The sequence below is a fragment of the Giraffa tippelskirchi genome, chromosome 7, assembly GCF_054371585.1.
Source record: "Giraffa tippelskirchi isolate mGirTip1 chromosome 7, T2T-mGirTip1v1.2.pri, whole genome shotgun sequence".
Classification (NCBI taxonomy): Eukaryota; Metazoa; Chordata; class Mammalia; order Artiodactyla; family Giraffidae; genus Giraffa; species Giraffa tippelskirchi.
The window spans coordinates 55856014-55864728 of NC_137281.1; the positions used below are offsets into that span (position 1 = coordinate 55856014).

At 43.5% G+C, this 8715-nt stretch overlaps 1 long non-coding RNA gene across 1 annotated transcript; it reads right to left on the minus strand.

The window, feature by feature from the left end:
- Positions 1–442: 442 nt before the first annotated feature.
- Positions 443–4592, minus strand: LOC145512152 (uncharacterized). The gene is made up of 3 exons (XR_014058332.1): positions 4454–4592; positions 3448–3604; positions 443–717 (listed from the first exon to the last, which is right to left on the minus strand). It is a non-coding gene; the product is annotated as an uncharacterized LOC145512152 (long non-coding RNA).
- Between the last annotated feature and the right edge of the window lie 4123 nt (positions 4593–8715).

The window sequence follows — 8715 nt, forward strand, 5'->3', positions numbered from 1 at the left end:
AGGTGAGAGTACCTATACTTCCTCCCTTAGAGGGTTTGTATTAGCATCATGTGCACTACCACACGGAGAAGGCAATGGCACCCCACTCCAGTACTCTTGCCTGGAAAATCCCATGGATGGAGGAGCCTGGTAGGCTACAGTCCATGGGGTCGCTAAGAGTCGGACACGACTGAGCGACTTCACTTTCACTTTTCCCTTTTGTGCACTGGAGAAGGAAATGGCAACCCACTCCAGTATTCTTGCCTGGAGAATCCCAGGGATGGCGGAGCCTGGTGGGCTGCCGTCTATGGGGTCGCACAGAGTCGGACACGACTGAAGCGACTTAGCAGCAGCAGCAGCAGCACTACCACATAGCATTTTGTATATTGTAGGAACTAAAGTACTTGCTGAAATAAATGGCTACACTTAAAACCCTTGGCAACATCTCACATTGGTGATGTACCTTATGTCTTATATTTTCTCTTCACCCAGAAAACATCTCCTCCTGGATCTTCTTTTTCCCTTTACAATTTCACTGCTTGATGCTTTTCTCTCAAGGCCTCTGTGTCTGCTAGGTGTGGCTTTACAGTAATGATAATAGTATCTTACACTTGTATATTTCATATAAGTTTATGAAGTGCTTAGCGGCACTATTCATTCATTCCCATCAGTAGTAGTGAATTGAAAAAAAGCCATACGTTCACATATGGTGACTCTCCACAACCACAAGTTCTGCACCTGCAGAAAAAAATATATATATTTTTAATTCCAGGAAGTTTTAAAAAAAGAAAAGCTTTGATTTCTTGCATGCCAGCAACTATTGACATAGCATTCACATTGTATTAGGTATTATAAGTGATCTGGAGATGATTTAAAGTATACGGGAGGAAGTGGGTAGATTATATGCAAATACTGTGCCACGTTATATAAGGGACTTGAGCCTCTGGGGATTTGGGTATCAGCGTTGGGAGTAGGGTCCTGGCACCAATCCCCTTGCCGTGGACACTGAGGCAGAACTGTAATGGGATATCATATGACAGTGAGAACAAACAGTTAAAGCTACTCAGGACCATGTGGTTGAATGCAACAAACATGAAGTTGAGTGAAAGAGAGGGATACAAGACAGTACATGTTGCATTCTCTCCTTCGGGTAAAGTGTGAAGCGAGGCTCCATTCATTTTAGCATTGGAATGGGGTAGTGATTTCCCCTGATGGGAGAGGTATTGGACGGGGGGTGAGGATGCTTCTAACTTGGGCTCCGTTTCTTGATCTGGGTGTTAGTTACACAGATGTCCTCAGTGTGGGGGAATCACCAAGGGGTGCACTTTTGAAAGGCACACTCCTCTAGGTGTATATTTTATGTCAGTAAAACTTAGTGAATTGCTTTTCCATCCATGATCTAACTTCTCAATTGACCACGACTCTGAAGCTGACAAGTATGTTTCATTGCATTTTCAAGGAGAAAATGACCCTTGGAGAGTAAATGCTTTCAAGAAACTCGCGTCTGTCACACAGGTTGTGGCTGAGATCGAAACCCAGCTCTTCTTTTTCCAGAGCTCTAAGGCTTAGACCATGTTATCCTCAACAGGTAACAGAATACTGTTTCAATGTGCTTGTCTCAGAGGTTCCTTAGGGGTGCTGTGTGTGGTGGTAGAAACCTTAGGTCATTGCTGAGGGTCTAATCTTGGATCGGGGAGGCTTTCTGACACACCCAGAGCCCACCAGGTTGGGCTCTTGGCTGCTCCCATTTCTATAGTTAAAATAGAGCAGAGGGATATTCAGTCACAGAGAGGTCTCCCACGTCAGCAGCTGATGACTCTGCAGGGATATCTTAATGAGTCCCAAAGACAGAGGCAGTGACCTTGAGGATGGAACATAACACAGTGGCGCAGATGCTAAGCAGCTGGAACTCTCTCTAGCACACCCAGTCAGGTCCCCGGTGAACACTGCTGTCTGTTCTTCTGCTCAACAGCCCCTGTGCTAATCCTCGAAATGGGAAGGCAGAGTCCTAGCTCACACCTCATCACGGAGGGAGTGAGGGGGGAGAAGAGATTTTGCAAGGTTCTTTAAAGAGACAAGGGGCTTGGTAGTTGATGGGAGGTAAAGAGGTTTCAGATGTCAGCGTACTACAAGAGTGGTCCCAGTTCATGGGGAAATGGGCTCTGGGATTCCATGGGTGCGGAAGACTCACAAAGCAACAAGGGTCATGTGAGCGGCTTCTGAAGATAGAAATGTATACAAACCTCATGAGATTTTTATCTTAAGGGGTAGAGCTTATCAGGTATCAGCTCCAGGGCTAGAATCCAAGGTTCTTGGCTTCTAGACCAGTGCTTCTGTTTCAGTCATCTGCTGTGTGACATTAGGCAAGTCCATGTACCTCTCTGAGCAGGAATATGGTACTTGATTCTAAAATGTGTGGTTGTGACCCTGATGGAGTTCAATAATGCGTCCTAGCAACCACAGCCCGTTTGTGGAAGAGGAGCAGAAAAACAAGTTTGAGGGATCATAAAAACGTGTTCCATTGAAGGGAAAATGAACATTCCACATGCTCCTTTGCAAAACCAACGGACACATACCTCAGAATATTTGACAGATCCCATCTAAAGAGAATCCTTATTAAAGATAAATGCATAGCATTCTTTGATCTGAGAAGATTTAGGAATTTTTTTTTAGAAATTGAGGCGATTTTTATTTGCTTTTGTATCTTTTGATTGTCTTACTTTTGGGTTGGCCAAAAAGTTCATTCGGGGTTTTCCATCTGATCGGATGGAAAAACCCAAACGAACTTTTTGGCCAACCCAATATTTTTCTCAGGTTGCATCGTGTCATGGGATTCCACTTGGACCTCTTTTTGTGTTGGCTTTGCGAAAGAGCAGTTTTTTTGTTGTTGCTTTTGTTTTTTAAATTGAGGTTTCCTGAAATTTGATTTTATTTTCCCAATAAAAGTGCAAAAGTCCCTATTTTGATTTTTTAAAATCGATCTTTCGCTTCTTCATGGACATTAATAAACAGTTCCTTATGTCATTGAGAAAAATGTGCTGATACCCTTGCAGAAGTTCACGAATCAGAGTTCATATTCCTTTCACACAAATATTCCAACTGGCCAGATTTTCAGCATATTTAGAGCGGTCCAGCAATGACTTGTGGACATTCATCTTATATTTTGAATCAGACACCTCAGCCATCGTCCTTAAATTTCAACGTATCTCAAAGCTTATGTTTTTACCTCTGGATGGCTTCAATCAATATGATAGACATGAAGTGCTGGCTGTTGAAAGTGGGTTCTCCTCTGGTGGACTACTGCTTACTTTGGCTTTGTCTCTCTCTTGCAATCTCATATTTTATTGAGTGCATAATTTCCTATCAGCTTCAGACACCAGAGTCACCAGCTAAGACAAAGTTGGGAGGCTAATCTTTGACAGTGGGAAATTTGATGGTGCTTTGAAAAAAACCCCAACCAACACATACCGTATGCTGCCATCCGAAGGAAGACTTATGTCATGGCTTCAACTTTATGGCCTTCGATTTCAACATGACATGAGTGATGCAGAAGGGAAGTCCATTTGGATGATAAGAGGAGGATAATTTGTCCTGGGAAATTATTCGCCACTGTGATAAATAATCCCTGGCACGTAATAACAGAAAATCTCAACCCTTGAACTGAATTATGTATAGATGGATGCCTCATAAACAAGGCAGAAAATACATTTTTTAAACTGCTGTGTTTGCAAAATCCTTTCACGTCCAGGCCATCCTCATTAATAATCATAAAGAAGCACATTTCCAAGCTCAGAATCACATTCATCTCCCCCTCCACGTGACCCAATCATGCACTTTAGGGAGAACTGCTTTTGTGTGCACTATTTTTTTTTCTTTTCTTGTTTTCCTGGTGGATAGCTTGGAAATGCAGAGTGGGGTGGGGGTGGGGGACAGACGGAGAAAACAGTAAGATAAAAAATGAATTTTAGGAAAACTGAACTTTTTCTGATTAATCACCAAAGCAATAATGGAATGAAGAGATGAGTGGGTTTTTTCCTTCCTACACTCAGGGAAGGTGAAGAGGGAATAATGTTTCTGTTTTTACTCATGAACCATACGATCATATCTGGAAAAGTTGATGGGGAAACTGAACAGGATTTTTCTTTTGAAAGCCTGTGCTTATAAATGTTGAAGAGTTGGGTTTTCCAAGGAGGGAGGTTATCCAGGGGTTGGGAGACAGGAGAATGGCAATATACAAGATAGCATGTGAGGGTTCCTCAAGAAGGGGTAGGAATGGGGGCAGGGCGAGGAAGTGATGGGGTGAAGCAGAAGCAAGATAAGATGAACAAGTGAGAGTGGCTTGGCTCTCTCTTCAAGGCTGCCTTCTGGGTGAGGATGAACCTCATCCAGTCATCCTGGTACATGATGACTCAGTGATACCTACAGATAGGTATCTACAGAGATACCTACTAGTTAGTGGGTTAGAGATACCTACTAACTTTGAGAGGAGTTAAGGTTCCCTGCGGTCAAACACGAGGTCAGTGGAGAAGTCCATTGAGAAGGATGTCTTTTTCTGTCGAATACTGACATGTTTGGCTGCCTACAGATATCGGGCACCCAATGATGGCATGGGTGACCTAGACAAAGGGGCAGTAGTAATAATAGAAAGCATCACAATGGATCAAAATCAGGCCCCCAGTCCATCCTCCTAGAACCACACATACCCTGCTACCCTTCCTCCATGCTGTCCCTGCTTCTGTTTATTATCTTAAGGTGCTATATAAGGTTTTGTGTGAAGGGATCCTTTTAAAAAAAAAATCAAAGTTGGTGAACCATTGATTAAGTTCAACCTCCGTATTCATCAGAGGCAGAGAATGTGACCGAGGAAGTTAATTCCCACCCACAGAGTGAGAGAAGGAAATAAAAACCTGCTTAAGCAACCTTTCCAATCATCACCACTAAGACACCAAATATGTGAATGAGCTGGTTGGGTCTTGAGTTAGAATGACCCAGCTGAGCCCAGTCATCTTGGAGTACCTTGAGAGAGATTAAAATTGCTACTTTAAGCCAAAAAATAATAACGCCAAGAGGTGGGAGGAGTTACATGGGAGGATCAGATAACATTGCCTTGACTCCTCACAGGTTATCATAAGATCAAATGAGATCAAGTGTATGAAGTCTTTTCGTACAAAGACAAGCTTTATTACCTCTGTCACTTACCTGTTGAGTAAGTGTATCCAATACATATTTATTAAGCATTTATGACTCTTGCATCATCTATTTAGAATCACCCTAAAAACTGACTAGAACTCCTATTTCAGAAAAGTTATGGTGAAATACTGTTGGGTTGAATTCAACAAAAAAGATTACCTGGAATTTGATACCAAAAGAAGACTGTAGCATTGCATAGAAAGAGCTCACCTATGGATTAGAAGGCAAGGAAGGTATAGAATGGGAAAAGGATTTGATTCAAGCCCTGAAGAACTAGTTAGACTCTAGGATCTTAGAAGAAAGTCTGGGCACTTTCAGTTCAACTTCTATTCAATTGTAGGAAACGCCTGGGTGTAATTGCCCCAAGGATTATCTGCTTGAGTTCTCAAGGATTCTTCCTCATTCTCTCTTCAACACATGCAACTTTATAAAACCATGCTTATCTCCATTTCCAAGAAGGACAAAGCTCAGTATTCAGTGACCTGCATGTCTACCCAGGCAGTAAAGTTAAGCTTTGCAAGTAGATCTAATGCTTTGAAATCACACAGGCCAGGCTTTGACTAAATGGTTCTGCCACTGAATCACTGGGCAATTTATGTAACCCCACTGAGCCTCAGTTTCCTGGTGTGTAAAATGGGGATCTTAACTGTAGATCCCACATGGAGTTATCATGAGAATTAAAACAGAGTGGCTAGACAGTGTTGTGAAACACCTCGAAAAGTGTTTTCAGTGTCAGGGGGAAGAGAAGAAAGAAACATAGGCTGGAGACTGACAAGACATGTGACTTTAAAGACAGGGAAGTGCCATCATAAGAAACAGAGGAGTCAGGATTAGATGGGGGGTCTGAGTGTCAAATCTTGTCTGTTGCTCACAGCAATGAACTTGCCTTTCTGTGTGTTTTGCTCAGGGTTTCCTAGTCTCAACACTGTTGATCCTTGAGTGTGTTCAAGTGTTAGTTGCTCAGTCATGTCCGACTTCTGGGTGACTCTGTAGCCCATGAGGCTCCTTTGTCCATGAAATTCTCCAGGCAAGAATACTAGAGTGGGTTGCCATTTCCTCTTCCAGGGGATCTTCCTGACCCAGGGATTGAACCTGGGTCTTCTGCATTGCAGGCACATTCTTTACCATCTGGTCCACCGGGGAAGCCTCTGCTGACTCTTGGGGCTTGATAAGTTTTTTTCTTGGGAAGAGGAACACAGGAACGGGGGCTGTAATGTGCATTTATAGGAAATTTAGCAGCATCACTGGCCTCTACTGGTTAGTTGCAACCTGTGACAATCAAAAATATCTCACTAGACACTGTGATGTCCTCTGGGGAACAAAACTGACCCTGGTTGAGAACCGTCCGTCTAGCCATAGCCTGGGCTCACTCACTGCAGTGACGCACGGTGCTCTCCTGTGAGAACCTTGGTGCAGACTTTTCCATAGCAGCTCACAGCTGGAAAGTCCTTGAACGACTTCACCGGAGATATGTAATAACTCAGTCCAAGACTGTCTTCCCCCGCCCCTTAATTCCCATGATTGTACAGTGTTTCTTTTCAGTTTTCAGCTCTGGGAATTTGTCTTTTTCTCACTCGCCAAAGCCATAGCTCAGAGCAGCCATCAGAGAATGATTAACACTGTCTGTCTGAGCCATTGAACAATCGCAAGGTAGATATGTCCTGGGTACTATTTGAACTTACCCTGTGACCCCAGTGAAAGACAAAGTGGTTTATATTCTTTAACTGTAAGAATTTCGTGGGAATTATTTTTCTTCATTTTGTTTTCTTTTCCAGCTGTTAGGAAAACTTTCTTTGTCTCTCTCTCCAGTCGTTCTTCTCCTACGTCACTTTAAATAATCACTGGGAATTTCAGGGAGGGCTGAGGGAGGTCTTCAAGGGGTCACCTGGTTTAGATGTGTCTGTATGGATGTTCTGAGTTTGGTCTAGCTCCTGGGGAGTGAGATGTGTCCCTTAGGGTCTAGGTTCCTGGATCTTAGTCTTGGTGGGGAGAACAAAACTTGGGTATACATTTGGAATAGTGGAGGGTAGGGTGTTAATTAAACACCAAGTAAGCATCTCACTCCATTGTCTTACTCAGCCCTAATGAAGGTATGATGGAGAAGGCAATGGCAACCCACTCCAGTACTCTTGCCTGGAAGATCCCATAGACAGAGGAGCTTGGTAGGTTGCAGTCCATGGGGTTGCTAAGAGTCAGACACGACTGAAGCAACTTAGCAGCAGCAGCAGCAGCATGAAGGTATTATGTGAAATGGGAATCATAGTAATCATTCTACAGAAAAAGTGGGAACGGGGCTCAGGTAAGTGACCTGTATCACTGACCTTGTATCTTATAGCTTATAATCCCACCCAGGGATCCAACCCCAGGCTCTCTTATGCCACAACCTATACCCATTCCAGCACTCAACATGACCTCCATGCAGACAGGAGCTAGTGTTCGTGCTCATATCCTTCCTTTCCCTGACTGTTAATGCCATCAGAGCCTTAAATCCCTGAGTAGACTCCTTTCCAGGGTCTGGCAGAGAGGACCAGGCTGTGAGTTTGGCTGAGCTGCAGAAAGCCTGCAGGTGACCAAGCAGGCTGGTCAAGCCTTGCCTCATCTTGACACACATGCCATACACTCTGCTCCAGGATTCACCAATAATGGGTTGCTAAGAAAATTGTAGAGGTGGATGGAAAATCAAGGAACTGGGATTCAAATTCAGGTCTGTTTGACCCTGGACAAGGTATTTTCTCTTCTTTGAAATGGGAATGATGATCGTAATTCATGGGCAAGGAGAGTACTTGGGAGAAAGGAAGTGCTCCATAAATGGGTCCTTGTCTCTTTCTGTTCCTTCTGGTTCTTGTTATCAGGCATCAGTATGGGCGTCTTCACCCACCTCTCCATATCTTTGGCCTGGACCTCCGTGCTGAAGGCCAGCGATGCTGCATGTACCAGCAGCATAATACCAGCTCACTGTATAGTACCAGCCAAGATCCTGCCAATTTCTAGGGATGCTCCCAAGAAGCAGGGCTCTTCTCCCAGCAACCACTGGTCATCCCAAACTTAGTCCCTTCTAAGTTTAGGGGACTATCTCTCTCCCTGAGCTTTTTCTTTCCCTCTGCTTCCTGTCTAAAACACTCCCATCCCCTCTGTTGGGTGGGTTCCAAAAGTTACCATGTTGTTTTGTCTTTCTTGGGACTTGGGATGGGCAAAAGGGATGCCAATCACCATTTAAAAAAAATTTATTCATATTTGAATAAACAAAGACTTTGTTTTTGTTTTATGATAACTGCAAATAGCTGGCTCCTAGTGCAAGCATAGGTAGGCGTGGTCTGGCCAAGAAATGTTTCCAACTTAAAGTTATTTAATCTAGAAGACATTTCCACAGGGCATATTCTTTTTCCAGGTGCTGTTCTAAGCACCTGACATATTTTAAGTCATATACTCCTCATAAAGAAAGCCAAGGAGGCAGGTTCTTGAATTATCTCCATTTTGTAGATGAGGAAATGGGCACTAGAGAGTGAAATAACTTGTCTGAGAGGCCACACAGCTAGGGAGTGGTCA